General features: G+C 38.0%; 1 protein-coding gene across 9 annotated transcripts in view; it reads right to left on the bottom strand.

Annotated features, from left to right (window-relative positions):
- The window catches only part of ADGRL3 (adhesion G protein-coupled receptor L3), a 905,707-nt gene extending 886,134 nt beyond the window's left edge, over positions 1–19,573 (bottom strand). For all 9 annotated transcript variants that reach the window (XM_051964507.1, XM_051964499.1, XM_051964500.1 and 6 more), the window contains exon 1: positions 19,489–19,573. The gene's annotated coding sequence lies outside the window, so the exon portion shown is untranslated. The remainder of the gene's footprint in view (positions 1–19,488) is intronic.
- Between the last annotated feature and the right edge of the window lie 2,092 nt (positions 19,574–21,665).

Below are 21,665 nucleotides of genomic sequence, written 5' to 3'. Positions count from 1 at the left end.
AGAATCAGGAAGACTCATGTTCATGAGTTCAAATCCAACCGCATATATTTACTAGCTGTGTGACTGCCTCAGTTCCTCATCTATAAAAAATGAACTGGAGAAGGAAATGGCAAACCATTATCTTTGCAAAGAAAACCCAAAGGGGAGCAACAAGAGTTGTGCACAATCGAAAAACTGAACAGCCACCCATATATTGTCTTTCTTCTGCACAATCATTCATATTGTGGTTTTCCTCACTACATACTGCAATCAGTTCAATATTCCTGATTATCAAACTTTTTTACTAGTGTCTCCAAAACTGGACCCTAGCTAATACAATCATTCAGTTGATTAATGTGTGTGTGTGTGTGTGTGGGCATGTGTATGTGTGTATGCATACATACATATATATATACACACATATGCATATACACATCAGAATTGATCATGGATTCTGACTCTTAGCTCAAAGTTTCCCCCCTCCCATTCTACTACAACAATCCTCTTGTGACAGTCATAATATTTATTTATATTCCTTTTAAGGAAATAATTTTCATCTAAATGCTAAAGATTGTATTGAGAGAATTCAGTACTTCAGAAATGAAAAATGGGAGGCTACAGAATCAAATACTTAAAGAAGATTGTGGCTTGAAAATAGTTAAATTTGAAATGTTTTGTAGATTTATATGCTCAGCTTAAGTTAAAAAGAAAATATTCTGTAAACATTCAAATCTGACAATGCATGCCAGTGTTCATATCTTTATTGTTGCACAAATTGCTAACTAATCATTCCTTTCATTGTGAGCCAGAGATGTAAGAGATAGCAATGGTGTTTATGAAGTAAGAATTAATGGCAGAATGAAAGCAATCTACAGAAGAGTTAAAGCAATCATGTAAATGTTAGGAAAATCTGAGGGTGGAGGGAAAAGAGTGGAAATGTGATGTGATAGAAAGAGTCCTGGATTTAAATTCAAAATAATTTGGTTTCAGTACTAGTTATTTAAGTGTGGGCAAACTACTTCCCTCTTTATATATCTTGTGTATACAATTAGTAGCATAGTTTCACCTGCATTACAATGTTAATCTTTGAGGGAAAGTACATTGGGGGGGGGGGTTTCTTTGTATCACCAATGCTTAGTATAGTGTCTGGAACATTATATACTTGCTGAAGGTTTGATGAATGATTGAGTGACTGACTTTTACTACCCCCCCTTAACTTTTCTCATCTGTAAAATGAAAATACTAGCATAGCAGTTTCCTAAGGCATCTTCCAGTTCCATGACACAAGGAAGCCTATGAATATATAGCCAGAGCAGAAGATACTTCTGCAGTGCCAAGAAAAAATGCCCATGTTGTGGAAAGCCTTTATCTACTACCTCTCACTAAAGCAGAGTTACTGGAGGCCCATGAAATAAAGGACAATCATTTAAATATGATGTACTAAATCATTTTTTCTGATTACAAAAGCTTTTGATATAACCATTTTTAAAGACTATGTTAAAATTTATACACAATGATGAAGTGTTAAATTTTCAATGTTTCTCATATGTTTTTAAATTTTAAATATTCCTATATTAAAATTAGGCATTGTGGGAGAAAATGAAATATTCAAAAGACTAAAGGAAGGCATAGAAGTAAAAAAATACATCTTGAGCTGTCAAACATAAATAAAACACCATGCGACTTTCTGCATTTTTCATTTAACACACACACACACACACACACACACACACACACACACATACTGTCAAAATGTTAAAAGAAAAAAAAAACTATCATTGTATTTTTTATTGCACATTCAAGATATAAGTCCTTTTGAATTTGAAATCAGCAATCTATAGTTGTAAATAACAGACTGGTCAAAGGTGAAAGATCTTTGAGGTTACAACCATTTTAAAAGATCTGAGAGAATTTTCAAAAGCTGTCTGAATTTTATGTGGCATGTAGTACAAACTTATCACACAGATAAAATAGAAAATTAGAAGTGCATTGCTGGCCCCTAGAGAATGGTATGATACCTTCCAAGTATAAAACTGATTTTGCTACAGAGCTCATAGCACTACAATGGGAACAGCTTTACCAGAGTCCATTTCTTCATTCAATTCATTTTTACTGCAAGTTCCACAAACTTTTATTAAAATAAAGATAAATAGATTCATATTGACATCCTGTCAAGGTCATGTCAACCCACTAATTACTTTTCCTCTTTATCTTTTATGATTTTTCATTTTAGATTAAACTGAAGTAAATTTCATTTTGTAGCAAAATAAAAATGACCACTAATTTGTTTATTTCAAATACTTGATTTCACATTAAAATAAAGTTTGGGTTATTATAAAATGGTATACTTTGAGAAGTATAGGATAATTTAAATGATTAGTTTTGATATTGGTAGTACATGCAAAAAAGCTACTTTGCACTTGACAAATGACAGCACCTTAAATAGAACTGTTTTGTCTAGAGGAATTAGTGTATCCCTGTTCACTGACATCCCCTTAAGACCATAACACTTCAATTCAGTGCACTTCAATTCCATGTACATTTATATAAAACATTTGATATGGGAAAGGCACAGTTCTTAGGCTTAGGAACACACAATTTGCTACAATTCCTACCCTCAAAGAACTTATATACTGAAGGAGGAAGATACAATAAGCATAGCAAGAAGTAAATATAAAATATTAATAAATCTAAGACCATACTTCAAATCCCTTCCATTTGTGTACTCTGGTTATCTTGTCACCCACCCTGCCCCTTCCCTGATTTTTAGGGCACCTGTAATAAGATAACGGGGAGGGGATCCCTCAACAGCTGAAGGAGTTAATATTTTGAATTTTAAAACTTCCATTCTGAACCGAAACATCTTCATCAGTGAGTCAATGAGTGTCCTCATCTGACTCACTACATTTAGACAGCCACAGACAACCAGAGCAGCCCATGCTTTATATTCTATCAAACTGTTCACCCTGGATACTTTGCCATTTCTCCTGTCTCTCTGGGTCCCACCCTCCCCTACCTTCTGCTACCTCTTGTTCTAGGACCAAATTGATCAATCAATACTACTATACTACCATTTTTCTTTCTTGATTCATGTCCTTTGCTACTAGTCAAAATGACTTTTTATGACTCATTCAGCCTCTATCCCCCATGCCTTTTCAGAAGTAGCGCCTCCTTTATCCTGTCTACCTTTTAGAATCCCTAATTTGTTTAAAAGTACAAGTCAAACGTTATCTCCTACAGAAGTATCTTCTGTACTGATTTCTCTGGGAATCAACTAGTCAGCCTTGGGACTCCCCACATGTTCTTTGCTCTAGCTGCCACTCCCACATCAGTATTATATTTCCCTATTAGAATTTAAGCTCTTTAGGGAAAGAGACTCTCTTCTGCATTTGTATTCCCAGAGCTTAGCACAGTGAAAGGCACATAGTAATTAATAAAAGCATTTTTCTTGCCAAAAAAGGCCAGGGGAGTATGGGGGGAGGCGACACAGGCTTGTAATTCCAGCTGGGAAGGCTGGCAGATCTTTTGAGCTCAGGTGAGCTACACTTTATACTGTTTGGCATTATGATGGTAAGCCTCTGGGAGAAGGGGACAGGTGGCACTCCTAGATTGACTAAGGAAGAATGAATAGGGCCAGACTGGAAGTGAAACAGATAGGTCAAGAGCCTGTGCTGATCAGTGGTAGGATAAGACTCCTCAGTGGCTATTACAAGTTGAGTATGGGCAAGAGGCTATGGGGAGAAGGCAAGGGGGATAAGAGAGAAGGTAAGTAGGGTAGGGTACCTATTAATTTATAGTGCATTTAAAAAGCTTTTAAAGGAATCTGAAGACTAAGAGAACATTAACTACTAAGGGAAGGGGACAGAATGAAAAAAAGATGTTTCTGTAGGAGATAATGTTAGATTTGTACTTTTAAACAAGTAGGGATTCTAAAAGGTAGACAGGAGAAAGGAGGCACTACTTCTGAAAAGACATGGAAAATGATTCCAAAAAAAGCCATTTTGACTAGTAGCAAAGGACACGAACCAAGGACTAATATAAAATAATACCTGAAAGATAGGTATGGGAAAGGTCATTAAATGCCAGACTGAGGATTTTGTTCTTCATTCTAGACACAGGAGGAGGCCACCAAAGATTTTTTTTAGTACAGAAGCGACATGGTTTTAAGAAAATTAATTTCATGTTGCTAAGGTGAAACATTCTATGCTGCAAGCAGGGTTCTTTCAGGTCACAGGACATCTTGGAATCAATGTTTTAAAGTAAATCAAAAGAAGGTATCAGGGGTGTAGTAGGAAGGAATACACTCAGTATCAAAGAAAATAAGGTTTCAAGAAATGCCACTCTCCTTACTCCTACTGTCCCATCCCTCACATCCAAGCATCCAGCTATTTCAATGTCAACCCAAATACTGAGAGCTGCCCTTTCCTGAAATGTGCAACGTTTCTAAATACTGCCCTTATTGATCAGAGGGTAGTTTGAGTCCCCTTAGATTTTATTTGAGAATTAAATGGTAGACATTGATAATAATACTAAGGAAAACACACACACACACACACACACACACACACACACACACGATGCTAACCATTTCTCTACAATGTCCACCAAATATATCCAACCTGAAAATTTGAGGTTTGTTGTTTGTATTGGAAAGATGTCAACATGACTTCCCAATTCTTTTCAATTTCCTTCCATTAACACAATAAATCTAAGGTTACAATGAGGCAACACTCTTTCAAAGGTGCTTTTTGGAAGGATAGAAACTAGGAAAACAGTCTGGAGCCCCCCTTCCTGACTAAAGCGGGAAGAGAGATGGGTGAACATTCCCTATTACTTCAGGTTATTCAGTTTGAACCTGTCTACTCTATTCATGCTGAGACATGTTCAGGGTAGCCTAATTATGATATGAAAGCAGCAGTGTTGTGAACACAAAGTAAATGTTCTATATCTTGAATTTGCTTTCTTCCATAACTAAATTTAGGCTTGATTTCCAAAGAGAAATGAGAACAGAAACCTAAATCAATTCTATTTTACCTAAGGATAAGAAAAGAGAGGTAACAGCCAATATCTCTTATTTCTTATGTAAAAAGATAGCTTTTTTCCCCCCAAGTTTTCACCAGAAAGGTCTATCACAATGTTATCTTACATTCATTTAATTAAGGCAAGTATTTCAGGATGAGAGTGAGAAGTAAGTCTCATTTAGTGATATTTTCAATTTAATTTTTTCTCTTGGCTTTCCATTTGGATATTATAAATATAAATACTACTTTTCTGATCAGACTCAAAAGTGAGTTAATATGAATTATGCTAGACTACTAATTAAAAGGCCTTGAGTGAATTATTAAATCTGAGGGTGAGCCTCAATTCTCTCATCTCTATAATGGGAAGACAGAATGGTGGTAACATCATTTATATTTTCCAATTTTGACATTTCATCAAATATGGGGCAATTTTCAAATCCAAATTACATTCAAAATAAAACAACTTCAAAAACTATTTTCCACTGGTTGGTCCTTTCTAAAATCATATTCATTCAATTGTTTATTCAACAAGCATTAAATATATGAGCAATTTACGCTAGTGGATATGTACGAAGAGAAAGAAAATTAAGAATAAATTCCTACTTAGTGCCATTAAGAAATGTCATTCATTCATCTAGAGCAAATGTTATGAGTGACTAGTTTATTCTCAGCAAATCTTGCTTTCAAATATATTAACAATATTCAAATATGCATCAGTCTACTTGAGTTATTTATTTTGTTGACATTTTTCTTTATTGCTAGTACCTGTTTTAATTATTTGTTTAATTATTGGCATCTAGATATCTCTATTTTTTACTTTATATTCTTTTTTCCTACAAAGGAAGGCTAACTGATGAATCATTCCTTTGACTCATAAGTTTGAAAGAAACTAGATTGCCTTTAGGTTACCCCTTTGAATCAACTTACTTGACAAGCTCCTCCTGTATTTTCAACAATAGAATACAAAGCTGAAAGACATTTAGAGGAGCATGAAGAGGAAATTTGTATATTGGCCATTTTCTTCAGAATCATTTCTTACTTTTAATCTCATTTCTCATTTCATCTATTTCCTTCCTCCCTTTCTTCTTTTCTCCCTCCTTCCCTCCCTTTTTTTCTTCCTCTTCATTCTCCTCTCTCCCCCCCATCCCTCCCTCCCTCTGATCAACACAGAAGTTGATTGACCCACTCATTTTCAAGCAGGGCCACATTTTGCCCCCTTTTGGGAAGCTTGCTGGGCCCTAGCTGGAGCTCATCATATCAGTAATGGAATTAGTATAGCAGACGGGTTGTTTTTTGTAGCTAACAAATCCTGAACTCAAGAAATCCACTAGACTTAACCTCCCCAGAAACTGGATTACAGGTGTACGCCACCACATGCAGTCCTATTGTTTCTTTTTAAAAATAATTTGAATTGCAAGTCCATAATATAAGATAAACCTATATTCAAATGTTAGTACAAAGAAAAACTGCAAAATCAAGCAGCTTTTATAGATAGTTTGAGGTCAGCTAGACATGTATTATCCATCTCAGCTTCTGATTCTATTTAAAGAATAACTACTGTAAACAGTAAGAAAAATGGTATATACAAAAATAGGACTTGTCCAAAACACTTCTGGAAAACAGTACTAGAGTAGATGAGATACAAGGACAGAAGTAATAGATATTTGACAAGATGAAGGCTTCTTAAATTGTGGGTTGTGACACCACATGAGGATCTCAAAATTGAATGTGGGATCACAAAATTTTGATTTATGAGCAGTAAATGTTTGATTTTTATAACTATTTCACATATCTATATATGTAGAGTCCAGTAAAAGTTTCTTGGGTGAATAGGAGTCATAAGTGGAAAAAGTTTAAGAAACCCTGGACTAGATGGCACAATAGTTCGATTGGTGGAATGTGACAAAACAGGTAAATATTCAGAAAAATCTGTAAGATACTTTCCAGCTCAAATTCTGTGAGTTTATTTCTTCATTTATTCATTGTCCTGAAGAAGCCAAAGAAGCCTCGTTTATATATGTAATGCTGAAGAGATCTTGGTTCCATCGGCATGGATACTCCCTGCACAGATTCAGACTGAAATTCCTCTATACTTGAGCAGAGAGCTTATTGAGTTGCTCTGAGCAGTCATTATCAGATGGGTAACTCTCTGGTGATGAACTTCTCACAACTCCTGTAGACTTATCTGCAGACAAAAAATACGTAGCTCATCTGGGGGCCCATATGTTAAAACATCCCAGATTTATCTGGGATATGCCTTAGCACGTGCTGTTGGCGTAGGCTCTGAGAGTCACTCCCAAGCCATGATAAGACATTGGAGTACAGTTTTAATGGATGTTTTCAAATTACAACATGCTTAGCTAAATTATCTACAGTATTGTTCAAACAAATTAATAGAAGTGATTTTATAAACCTTCAAAAATCATTATAAATGGGGGTTCTTAGAAGTTCATGAATTTTGAAAGATGCATTTCCCTAAATCTATAAGGTGTCATCAGAATCTGGCTCTTTGTAAACCAAGTTGTAAAAAATAAACAAAAAACAACACAAAACTGATGTATTGGAACTTGAAGCAAATCTTGATAACTCCAATTATTGGAATTAAGGAGCAAAAGAGGGCTACCAAGAAGTGTACAGCATTAATGGAGTCTGCCATCAGTTATCTTGAATCAACATTTGCAGCCTCCACGGGTGGAAGGGGTGGGAATGCTTCCAGAGCCATCCCTGAAGAAGCAAAGAAGGATAAAGATATAACATAAGTGGTAAAATACAGTTCAAAAGTGTTTGAAATTGCATAATCACTGACGTCGGTCTCAGACAGCAGAAGAGGATAGAGAGACAAAAAGCAAATAACAAGATCATCACACCATTGTCTGTCCCCTGGGACATATCAGAGTTTGTGAACCACTAGTATAGAATCACTTAAAACCATACCAAAGCAGAACAAATAGGGGAGCATAAAACAACTTATTTTCCTACTACCAACAGGCCAATTTCTTTGCACGAGCATTATACACTTTTGCTCTTGCACTTAAACTATCTTTTCTCTTCCTCAATCTCAATACCCGCTTTGTGCACGGAAGAAAGACACAGACAGTACACTGCATTTCTATCTCACTATCATCTATTATTCAAGAAAGGTCTCATTGAATAAATGTCTGTTCAGAGTCTCTAAACAAATTTCATTTCTGAACACTACTGTCTGCAGCCCAGCAGGCTATTTCACCAAGATAAGATCATACATTTAATCAAATGCTCCAAAAAAAGAGAAAAAAATATACTCTAAGTTTGCTTAATAATGTCAAATAATAAAAATGCAATGTTGACAGCATACTAATTTTTAGTATTCTTTCTTCAAGGATTTATATCAATGGGCAAGGTCAACTGCACTTAGGAGTTCTACTAATTAGGGAGTCTGTTATCCATTAGTTACTCTTCTAAGCTGTCTTCAAATCTACTTACATGGATTTGGTACCTAAAACTTAAATAGAACTGTTACTGTCAATATGGCTTTTCATCTCAAATGCAGTTAACAGAAAAGCATACTCTACATGGCAGAGTTTACAAATTAAAGATATTTCGCTAGTTTGTAGAACAAATAGACCATATTCTTCCCAATATCATGTGCAAGTGGAAGAAAAAAATTTTAGAAGACCCTGTATATATATGCATCCTGGACATAGTTCTTTTGTACAATATTATTAACATTAAGTAGATTTAACTGCTGTCTTGAAGTTCTCATAAGGAAGCTACAAGTGATGCTTGAATGTGAAATGATCTCAAATATATAATGACAAAATCCTATAAAATTATCTGTATCAAAGTATCTAAAAGAAAGGGCACTAAATTTACAGTCAGAGTACATAGGTACATTCTAGTCTTCTTCCTTACTCTTTGTGCAATCTGAGACAATTCACTTAATCTCCCCTGTTTTCAGTTTTCCTTCCTGAAAAATAAAGAGTCTGGATTAGATTAGAGGTTCTCAATCAGGGTCTGTGGATGCATTTAAGAAGGCACATGAATGTGGATAGGAAAAAAATATTTTTATTTCAATTTTTGGTTTCTTTTTTAATTCTATGCATTTTAAAACATTATTTGAAGGAATCAGATTGCCCAGATCAGTTGACTTAATCAACTGCCTAACATATGCCAGGATCTAAGCTAAGTCATTTTGTATCCATGACACAAAAATGTCCATGGATTAAGTGATCTTCAAAATCTCTTCTACAGTAACAGACGCATCTAATATTCTTAAAGTTTAGAATCATATACTTTTTCCCATTGGAAGGGATCCCAGCAACTCCATGCTTAAAAAGGCATCCCTAATATAACATTAGAATCATTAACTGCCCTTTGCTGATAGACTTCTAATGGGGAAGAAACCTGGTTCCAAGGTAGTTCATTAAACTTTTGCATAAATATAGTTGTTGGGAAGTTTTCCTGATCTCAAGCTTAAATGGGTCTCTCTATAACATCCACCTATTATTCCTCCCACCTTTGCCTTCTGGGATGAAACAGAATAAATTTAATAACTTTTCCATATGCGAGCCTTAAATACTTGAAGATGGTACAGCTCTCTATAACATCTTAAATGGATCTCTCTGCAACATCCACCCATTATTTCTTCCAGCTTTGCTTTCTGGGATGAAACAGAATAAATCTAATAACTTTCCCATATGTCAGCCCCTAAATACTTAAAGAGGGTACAGCTATCCTACCTCTGTCTTCTAATTTTGAGGCTAAATATTCTTAATTTTTCCTACTCATCTTCATATAAAACTAACTCAAGGCTTTATTACACCATGTTAGTTGTTCTCTGGACATTCCCCAGCTTATCAATACCCTTCCTAAACTGTGGTACTTCAAATTGAACACAATAATCAATATTGCCCAACCAAGGCAGAATACAAAAAGAATCTCTTTATTCCTGGAAGTTATGTTGCTCTAATAGAGGTTTTACATTTTTTTTTTACTTTTTTTGTAAATTGAATTTTTTTAGACAATTTTTAGGGTTTACATTATACTACTAATTTATGATGAACTGTAGCCCATCCAGACAAAAAAACTAAAACCCTGACCTTTATTATAATTGACTTTAATGACTCAACTCATCTTATAATTATGAAGTAGTTGTTTTTAACTCCAAGTGTAAGACTTTAAGTTTACGCTGAATTTCCTTTTATTTGATTCAACCCAATACTCTGGTCTTTGGAGAATTTTCTTTTACATCGCTTCTGATATACATTGGGTTTTTTATCCCTCTCAGCTTTGTGTCATTTGCAAATTTGATAAGCATTGATCTATGACTTTATTCAGGTCTTTTATGTTTAAAAAAATTAACCAAAACATATCTAAACACCAAGATTCCTAAGGGTCTCCCTAAGATGGAAATACCAGAATGAAGGTATATCTGTCAAAAAAGCCTACTCTGCATTTTTAAGATGGACATTAGCAAGAACAAAATATTTAATGTACATAAGTTAGATGAACACAGCCTTGTGAATATAAGGATATATATATTATTATTATTAATATAATATATATATTAAATAAGGATATTTAAAACTATTTTATCTTATTGTAAAGTAGTCTCATGGATAGAAATAAGTCTCAGATACAGTCAGACATGAGTTTAAGTTCTACCATTCATAATGGCTTTATGATCCTAGCTGAGTCACTTGATCATGTCTTAGGCAATTCTCTGATTTTAAGTTGCAGTGAAAGTGTTGACATAGTAGAGGGAGTTTCTTTATCTGGAGCTCCCCATACTAATGAAATCACAGATGCAGGCACAATACCTTCCCCTTCAACCACACCTTTTGTTTTCATAACAAATCCATTGCCAAATATATCCTCATGAGGCTATCTCTGAAATATCTACCTGCAATATCCACCTATAGTGTTCCTCACCTCCAATTCTAAGGAGGAAAGATGTATTTTCTCAGGAGATCATTTCAGTGCTTTTATAAGCATATTATTTTCTTGACTCAATACTTTTTTTTTAATTATAAGCAACAAATGACAATGTAAAAATGTGCACTTGTAATATAAATCCTTATTGATGTTGACTCTGAATTCAGGAAAGATGCCATCTTGAATGAAAATATAAAAGCACCATTTCACTATTAAACATATTTATTAATGATTATGAAAGTGACACCTGCAGAAATTTCACACTCAAATCCTGATTTGTCTATTTTCTCCTGAAAGGAAACTGGATACTTACCATGGATAGTCTTCCAAGTGCCATGCAATCATAGCTTAGTACTTTGCCATAAAAGCCATTAGAATAATGCAATCAGAATGTTCAAAATCTTTATGAAAGGGAAAAGCACACATATATTCATGTCCCTGATATTTGGTATAAAAGTTAGTTATATCACAACATATTCATTTTAATATTCCATGTAATGGTGTGGACTTCTAAATTATGATGGAAATGATAAGTACTAATCATTGATATATCAACTGTACTAAACATTGTGAAAAGAAGTTAATAGGATCTAAGAAAACTTTGAGTTCTGTCCTGTCAATGATACGTATTTAAAAAGATGGTCAAAAATAATAGGATCTGGGATATTGGCTTGATGTGGGGTTTTTCTCATTTCTTCCTCTGCCTCATTCCCCCCACACACACATTCCCCCACTCAGTACTTAGAAGAACTTTGAGGAAAGGAAAAGGAAAAAACAGGGGACCATTGAAAAACCTCTTACAGGGTCAGCTGTCAATGGAATGCATTTTAGTATTCAGGTTACCCACCCATGCAGAACATCAAAAACTGGGCTTGAGTCCTTCCCCTATTCTCATAGGCTTAAGCTAATGCTGAGCTTCTGAAGCTGCACTGAATAGTAACACACTCTGCCTCTGCAGGACTTGTAAACACCAATACAAACTGATTAAAAAGAATAGTGTAGTTTCTTTTTGGCTTACTTCTTGTGGTATCTTCTAAAACATCAAATCTTGAATATTTTCCAAAGTCAGCTATTCAAAAATTCCACCTATATTCTGGTGGTAACATGCAATTCATTTTTACAAATCTCTACCTTGTCATTGGGCCTAAGCTGCTACTTCTTCAAGCTAAATGCTTCATTTATCATTCAAATAAAAGTTACTTATTTTGTGTCTATTATCCTACCACTCATTATTTTCACTGATATTACTATTGCCATATTTGAAAAGATTGATTATTTTTTGTCCCCTTCAACATCACAGAGTCTTAAAACATCTTGAGAATTTAAATGGCAAGAACTCATTTCAACAATCATGCAAATGTGGGAGCTATGAATTTTAAAGTATGAAGTCCTGTAAAGAGTCATTATGGCTTTATATATGTATATATGTACTTACATATCTATAGTATAAAATTATAAGATAAGACATCTATAACTGATAATTTCATGTGTGAAAATTTTGATGAATTGAATCTAAAATATTTTTACAATTAAATTGTTCCTTGAATTTCATATCCCATTTTAAAAATCAGTCTTTAGACCTAATGTTTGGCAGTTGTCACAAATATTTTCAGATCAGGATGACTATTTTAGGTGGGAAATTAATAGCAGAATATTATGTCTCCAAAATAAAAAATGCAAATTTCCTGCACAGGTTAAAAAAAGCATAAATATCGTATGCATGTGTGTGCACACACACAACATCCCTTAATCTTTTATAAAAATATTTGTGATTTCTATGAGGCATCAAGTGAGAGGAAGCCTAATATGAAAGCTAAGACATTAGACTTGTGTCAGAAAGATCTGAGGTCAGTTTAATTACTGTGTAATCTTAAATCAGTTACTTTATCTGTGCTGAGAAGGTGGGATCCAATTGGCCTCTAAGGCCCCCTCCAACTTTAAACTCTAAAATTTATTTGAATTCTTTCTAAAACCTAAGAGTTCACAACTAAAAAAATAGCAGATTTTGTTCTTTATAATTGCCATTTGCTGACATTTTGTAGACATTATAATGCAAAACAATACCTGATTTGGGAGAGCTATTGTATAATAAAATTTCTGGGACATAAAGCTTGATTAACCAAAGAAGTTACTAGAAAAGATGAGTTTCAACTCTTGACTTTATCATAAAAGACTTAGGCCAGAAGTAAAATGTAGCTATGTATTAGACAAAGGAAATTGGTACATATGATGAATGTGAATGTATCAGGACTCTAGAGTACAGCCTCAAAGAGTTATCAAAGTAGTAAAAATGCACACTCAAGTCTGGCATCAAGTAAAATTATCCAGTTATAGCAATACTTATTTCCACAGTGAATATCACACCACATTAGACATTAGAGTTTAAAACCACTGATTTTCTGGCATTTTAATTAAAATAATTATCCGATTTTCCTTCTAATGAGAATGACCAGCTGAACTGTTCAGATACTTGTTAAAAGATTAAAAGTTCAGGGGGTCTTCTGGTTTGCTTCTCAGGTATATAAATATTCAATTATATATTCTGAAAGCTAGTATTCATATAAAATTGCAACTTACTCAATACAATATGCCCGGCCTCAGAAGAATTGCTCTTTTTCCCCCCCTTCTCATCCTGCTCTTGCTCCTGGCACATAACACAGATCTTGGCACATAGAACATATTTGAAATATGATTGTTGGCTGAATGATTCATTTCTTTCTATCACAAATACCATTCCTTTATAAGCCTTAAAATGCTATGGCAGTATAAAGGCTTTCTTCTGGATTACATTCAATAATGCTTTAATAATATATTTTAAGTTCCATGTTTCCACCCATTGAACAGTAACTTAGAAAACTGAAGTCATTCCTTTGAGCAGCTCACTAAAAAGAGCTGTTGGATGAAGGGGTGAGGGAGTAAAGACAATAACAAATCTGCCTCTTCCTAGGATGTTAATACTTGTTTTCTCAAAGTTTTCTCAAAGATTATATCACTATTCTCTTAGCTGTCCCATAATAATACTAGTTAAGATAGTATTTTATAATTTTTATTTTACATCTAGTAAGAAAAGTATCATTTTTAGTACCATATAAGCTCATTGGATTCAGAGCTTGATGGTACCATAAGGGATCATCTGGTTACATGTTCTCATTGAACAGATGAGAAAACTGAGGACAAAGAGTTGGAATTATTTATCCAAAGCCACATAGGGTAGAAAGTAGTCAAACAGATCACATCTCCTCTGAGGTTCTACAAACTTCCCTTTAAGTAGGTTGAATTCTTGAGAGTCTTAAATGGTAGAAAACTAAATATTAATCATTTTCACTTTCAAAAACTTTGATAATACTTAGTATGCTCTGAATCCTGAAGTTGACTTTAATTTCAAATATCATGAATCTTTACTAGATGTGATATCCCAAAGGCATTAAAAAAATTTATACACACACACACCTATATATGTGTGTGTGTATATATATATATATATATATATATATATATACACACACATATATATATATATATATGTATTCTACTGCCAAGCTTCTTAAACTGTTGTTCATGATCCCATATGGGGTCTTGTAACTGCATGTAGGGGTCACAAAATTATGATTTATTATCTGTAAATGTTTAATTTGTATACCTATTTTACATACATATATACCTGAGATCACATAAAAATGTCTCGGGCAAAAAAAGGTCACAAGTGGAAAAAAGTCTCAAGAAGCCCTAACTACTGTACTTTGGACCCATTCATTCAATAAGTTCTAGTCTTCAAGAATTTTATTCAGATTGGAAAAGAAAATGAATGGCAAAAGATTTTATTGATGAGAAGTCAGATTATGCTACAGCATTTCCTCCCCCTCACCCCCCCAATCTTTTTTCACACAGGTGTTTCAATAGAGTACATTGGGCAATCAAGCAAATTATATTATTTTCTCTCCTAGAGGGAGCTTTCCAAACAAATAAGATTACTATAAATAGTATCCCTTCATAAATGACAGAATATTGTAAACTGAATGCTAAATTCTTTTAAAATGTATATATGTCAGCACTTTGAGATAAAACTAATTATCACTAAAAGTATTACTTAGTTTGAGCCCAAGGTTGTGAAGAGACCAAGATGCCATATCTGGAAATACTAAGTTTTGGAGGATTTTTTTTTTTCCTTTCTAAACTCTAGTTTGACACAGACCTACATGATCAGCTACAGAGAAAAAAAATATACACAATTTTCATGAACTCGACTTTTAAGGAATACTCTCACTCTACATATACATTTATATGTATATGTATACATACACACATATGAATTTTAGTTAATTATTCAAACAATAATAGAGTTAGTTTTCTTTGATTATACAGGGATCACTTTGTCTACAATGAAGTGTCATGGCTAGTAGAAAGGTCTATGAATAAAAACAAGAATACTGAGCCCCTTAGGACATATATGCAATATAAATTACACTACTTTGTCAAGCAGGCCAATAAACATCAGCATTAAAATCAAAACCTACATCAACAACTCTTAGGGAGTGAAAAAATTTACATTTTCATCTCACTATACAATAACTCCATTACACAAGAAACTAAGAAAAACAACAGGGCACAAAGTTTATATTTGCATGTTTTATTGTAATATGGAGAGAGAAAAAAATAAAGAAAACTTAGAAAAACAGGAGGTACCAAACAATAGTAATTCAAATATAACCCACTCTCTCAACTTATTTGAATGCTAAATTATAAGTAAATCTCATCGTCTGTTAGGGCTCTCCCTGTATACACAAATTCACATTTGCAATGCAATGCAAATCTGAGAAATCAAAGAAGAAAATTTCCAGCTGTAAAACTGATAAAACAAGGCTTCTTTCCCTATAACTCCAACTGCTCCATACTGGATTAAAGCTGCAGAACACCTTTTGTTGATGAGGCCAGTTTAACTATGAGTTTGAAATCAAATACAGCTTTCTTGCTGGGATGTACAAAAATGCACAGGGGTCAAGGTGGTCAGTTTCTAGCAGCAATCATCACTTCTGCACAGACTTCTTTTTCAACTAAAACACCAGAATCTGGAACCACTATTAACTAATCTGAATTGAATCTCTTCAGTTTCCCATTGGATTATTTGACAGATGATTTAGCTAAACTTAAATTCTTGGGATTTTCTAATATTTTTCTCTTTTCTTTGTGATGTCCTCAGCAAAAGGTTCACAGAGAAACATATGCTAAATAAAGTCCCATTAAAGACTCTTTGCCTTTCTCAATTACCAAAAACAATGCTATGCACACTCTCAGCAGCAGGAGCTAGAAAAGTCTCATGTTATTTTTATCCTCTATAAAAGAGGTAAACATTTACATGTATAATATTTAAAGAGACCACATGAATACTTTTAAAAGACCCCTCTTTCGTTTCTCAAGTTGCAAATGAGAATGATAAATACACAAACTAATTCAGGAATGAGACATCAGAAGTATTTAGATATCAGCAGATTACATGCTGATAAATCAGTCTTCAGTGAATGGATTCCTGATGCTATCTTATAGCTCTATCTTTAAAATTTCTAATTTTCATATTGCACTTTCCAGTGAATCATTTTCCCTTCCCGAACTACATGGAAATAATTCCATCAACCATATAAATGGGAAAAGGGGGAATATATTACTTGACAATTATGGGGTGCTAAGGAATGTGATTCAAGCACTTCTGACATATTCACCTTCCACTAAAGACTGCACAATACAGATGGACACAGCTCTCATGACATCAGAACCTGTGGAATGTATGACTGCTAGGAAACATGCTGCTGGGAAACAAAGAAGAGATCTGATCAAATCTTTCTAATGTAAGGCCTGGGAATGACGAGGATCAATCTTCTAGATAGGGAATTAAAGTCCAGCTTGAGATTCAAACTTGACAGAAAACTGGATAGCCTGACCACATATGCTATGGAAATAAAACCTTCCTACAAAGACTCATTTCTCTGTTATCTTCCAATAATTATAGCTCTCTCAACTATCTATCAAAAGAATTCCTTCATGTTGTCCTTTTAATAACTAAAAGGATCATCATTTAATCAAATTTGGCTTCCATTGATTCAATATTTCCCTTTTTTTTTGCAATCTTAGCTCTTTTAGAAACTGAGATCCATATACAAATCCAATCTGGGATCCTCTCCTTTTTAGTATCTTAGAAACCAAATGCCCTCACACAGAACAGTGCTGTACTTTCAGTTCTAAATAGAAGGATACTTGCAACAAACCCCAGAGAAGCCTGAGTATAACCACAACAAAGGAATTTTGCAGCTCTCTCAGGTACAAGAATTTAAGGACTTTTACTTAGAGAAAAGTAACAGTTTATAATAGAGTATTTATCTTGCGTTTTAAAAGTCTTTGTGCTTTTCCTACAGCATTTACTTAAAAAAAAAAAAAAAGACAATGGATCTCTTTATAAAGGTTGAATGCTTAAAACAGATCTCTTTTAACTTCATGTATTCTCTAGAAGATTCTTTTGGGTGACACTTATAAAAAGAATCAAGAAATCCATTCTATCCCAAATCCTGAGGCAATTCCAAAAAAGTGGGAGTCACAGGACCACCCCATTCACTGCTGATTGGAAAGATACTAGGCGAAAGTTGGCTAAACTCTTTCTACACTGCATGTGAAAATGACTCAAAAACAAAGCATTCCAAGAGCAGTTGCCAAATCTCTGAGAATTTCACAGTGAATTTCTTGAACCAAGTTAGGGAGAGTAAAGAAGAAACTACAACTAGTCTGTTACATAGTAACTTCAGAGGAACACAGAAGGAATTGCTCCTTTCTCCCTAGTCTCCACTCCCCCCCCCCCCCCCCCAAAAAAAAAAAAAAAAAAAAAAAAAAAAAAAGCTGTCTGCCGGAAAGGCAAGCCAGAAGAACAAGAATGCTAATGCTTTCTAATGAATAAGGCGAATGGGAAAATCAACACAATAGACCTCGGTTGTTTTGGCTGTAACTGCAATTGTTACACTGAAGCACGCACGCACTGTTGTTTACAATGTGCGTTAAGTACAACTGGCACGCATCTCTGGCAGGGATGGAGACAGAGCACCCCGGAGGTTACTCACACACCAAGAGTTCTGAGAACAGTTTTCAAGGTTTCTCTCGGAATGAATAAAAGCAAATACGCTCCAGCTCATTGAGGATGGGAGGCGTAGGGGGGGCTCTAAGGAAGTGGGGAGGAGAATCAATAGAACCAGGGAGGGACAGGCTCTTTTCGGTTATTTAAATCTCGGGGCGAGACTAGCCTTTCATCAAGGAAAATTAGGTAACTGTCTCCAGCGCAGCACCAGCAGCTCTGCTTGGAGAAACAGCGCACATCGCCCCTGACTGCTTACTGGTTTGGGGAGAACTCTAGAAGGTGAGAGCCGGCTGGACTCAATCAACCCTCTCATCCCCCGCTCCCTCCTTCTTCCTCCTCAAACCAGATTTTCCAGTTAAAGCGAACAGAGACGATTTCGATAAAACAGCTCAGCTTAAGTAGCAGCAGCTTTTCCATCTTCCTACCAAACACCCCTAGCTCATTCTCAAGTGCGCGTCCGACCTCTGAGGGCTGCTTAAACCCCTGGTGGACCCGGTGTAACTCCCTGGGCAACAAAAGCTAGCCCTCGATGTAGCGACTAGCCCATGAATAGGGGAAAAAAGAGAGAGAGAGAAGGGGAAAAAAGGCTAAAAGATGAAAGAATGTCCCCAGCCTTTCCTTCTCCCAGCGTGAAGAGGTGCCTACTCACCTACCTGTAACCCAGCATGTTCCAGTCACCTTCGCACTTCACCTTTCCAACTCCTCCCCGCCATCACTGGTGGCCCCAGTTCCTGCCAGCACTTCTCCCCAGCCCTTTTGCGGATGCCACCCACGAAAGTGACTCCCTTTCTCACGCTTGCGGGGCAGAACCTAGGCTGGAGGGCACCGGAGGGAGGGTGACTTAGTCAAACCCAGAGGTATGAAGAGGTCTGGGAACAATTGCCTAGGAGTGGGCGGGGGAGGGGGATCTACCCAAACCAGGTCCTGAAGTAGCCAAATGGGGCCAGCATGGATGCTCTTGACCTCGAGGGAGGAGGATACAATGGAAGCTCAACAAATCTGTCCTCTCAGACCTTGATTACCCTCCCCTACCTTCCTCCTCCAACCGCTATCCTAACCCTCCTTCAGCCGGACAAGCCCCAAGCACAGAGAAGCCGTCGCCTTGTTTCAACCCAGCAGAGAGGGCTGTAAGTATGAGGGGGGGGATTATGGAAAACGTCCATATTTTCAAGGGTGTGCAACCGCCAGCACTCTTTTCTCCCTTATTCCCTTAAGCCTCGCTCCTACTTCAAAACACCGAATTGTTGCAATTATCCTGAGCCGCCCAGTATCAGCATCTTGCACTGAGCCTTCGGGAGGGCAGCCCTCCCTCTCCACATTATCATACTGTGCGTGTGTGAATGCCCCGCACCATCGCGGCCGCCGCCGCCGCCAGCCCCCGATGCCAGGGAAAGAGGGAAGAACGCATCAGGCTGCCCTCATCCATTACGATGACTATTACGATGAGTGTGAAGAATAAATTACCTTTTGTAACCTCCGGTTCCTGAGATAGTCCCATCAGTTGCTCAACAGCCTGTAGCCAGGAGCTGCTCCCACAATCCAGCCATGGAACCCAGGGGGGGAAAGATGGACCTGCCACAGTAAAGACAACCTCCTCCCCCTAAAACAAAAATAATAATCGAAGCTCGAGAGCGGATAGCAGAAGGGTGGAGAACCCAGGCCAGGATAAGAGAAAAAAAAAAGTGTCTCCTTCCCCCTCTTCTTGTTCTGCTACATAGCCACCTCCACCAAGGGGGGAAGGGAGAAGAGGGGGGGAAAAGGCTTTTCTTCCTTTTTGTTTCCTTACTGATGTACACACCAAGAGGGAGAGGGGAAAGGAGCAAAGGAAAAAAAAAATGTATTTCCTAGGCAGTTGCCCAACTTCAGAGTAAGGTTATGTCTCCAGCAGCAGCGCCCACACCAAATCGTTGGCTATTAATATGCGGCAGTCATTGCCCGAGCTGCTGCTGCTGCTGCTGCCGCCGCCGCCGCCGCCACCGCCGCCGCTGCTGCTGCTGCTGCTGCTTCTGCTGCTGCTGCTGAGGCTTCTCCTCCTCCTCCTCTTGCCGCCGCTGCCGCTGCTGCTGCTGCTGCTCAGGAGAAGACCGTGCTGAAGACACCAAAAATCTTCCACCATCCCCCCAGCTGATCTTTAGAGCCAGTTCCCCCCCTCCACGCACTCCACCCCCCTTTTCTCTTTTCTTTTTCTTTTTCTTCCTCGTCCTCCTCTTTTCGGTTTGGAGTGAAAGAGATGAAATAGGTAGGGAGAGCCAAGGGGGGCAGGGAGGGCTGCTGCTCCCCCGGAGCCACCACCTCCTCCTGTTGTTCTTTCCCAGCGAAGGTTTCTCTCTCCTGCCTGTAACCTGCCCAGAGAATGGGGGAGAGGACCACGCAAAGTCCTTCCCGGGTGCAGAGCGTCGGAGCGCAGACCCAGCAGCGGCCGAGGTGCTGAAGCTCCGGGAGGAGCAAAGGACTGAGCCCGGGGGCTGGAGCTGTTTAGCTTGCGGGCTGATCCAGGGAGCTGCGGGCATGTGGGAGCTTCATTGCCCGACCCCCCTTCTCCCAGCCACCGCCGCCTCCTCCTCCTCCTCCTCCTCCTCCTCCTCCTCCTCCTCCTCTTCCTCCTCCTCCTCCTCTTCCTCCTCCTCCTCCTCCTCCTCCTCCTCCTCCTCCTCCTCTTCCTCCTCCTCCTTCTCTTCCACCTCCTCCTTCTCCTTCCCTTCTTCGACTCACCGAGAGCGAGCGAGGATCACACACTCACACACACACACACACACACACACACACACACACACACACACACACACACTCACACACACACACACACACACACACACACAGAACGAGCTCCTGCCAAATCAAACCGTGCAACACACGCACACACGCTCACACACTCACGGAGGAAGAGAAAGGGGGTAGGGAGGGAGAGCGGGGAGGGGGGCGATTCAAAGCCAGCAGCAGCTGCCGGAGCAGAGCAGGCAAGCAGTCCGCGAAAAGCCAGAGGCAGCCCCCTCTAGGACCAGCGGCAGCAGCTGCATCCCCGGTCCTGGGAGAAGAAGCGCTGAGAGGGATGAGCAGGCGAGGGGGGCACCTCACCGGGTGCCAGGGTAATCCGTGAAAGCGCTGGGACTGCGCAGCCCGACGGAGGCGAAGGCTGCCGGAGCCCAAGCAGAATGAGCCCGGAGCTAGCCAGCGAGCCGAGAGCGCAGAGAAATCAGGGGAGGGGGGGGGTCGATTTAGGGGGAAGGGGAGGGAGGGAGGGAGAAGCAGAGGAAGCAGAGAAAACCCGGATCTGGACCATCAGCTGGCTCTACGGACGCGGGCTCCACCTAGCAGCTCTGCAAACGCATTGAGGTGGGGATCGAGAGGGGAGCTCGGAAGAGAAGTGGGGGGGGGGAGAGAAATAGTAACTCCAACAGCTCCCCTCCTTTTCTCTTTTGCATATAAAGGGCTCCCTGCCTTTCCTGGCCCTCCCCACCCTACCACTACGGGAGGTTTGATGGTGAAGAGTCCTGGAGTAGCAGACCGTGAAAACTGGAAGAGGATCTCGTTCTTCCCAATAGTCAGGTGTTCATCTTTACGGTTTTGCTCCATCCTGGTGTCTCATTCTGCCTGCTGCCTGAATTTGGACCATTTCTCTCTTCCAGAAACTTTATTTAAGG

Source organism: Antechinus flavipes, chromosome 6, assembly GCF_016432865.1.
Source record: "Antechinus flavipes isolate AdamAnt ecotype Samford, QLD, Australia chromosome 6, AdamAnt_v2, whole genome shotgun sequence".
In the NCBI taxonomy this organism is placed as follows: domain Eukaryota; kingdom Metazoa; phylum Chordata; class Mammalia; order Dasyuromorphia; family Dasyuridae; genus Antechinus; species Antechinus flavipes.
Note: the sequence above shows the minus strand (reverse complement) of the source record. Positions and strands in the feature narration are given on the sequence as shown.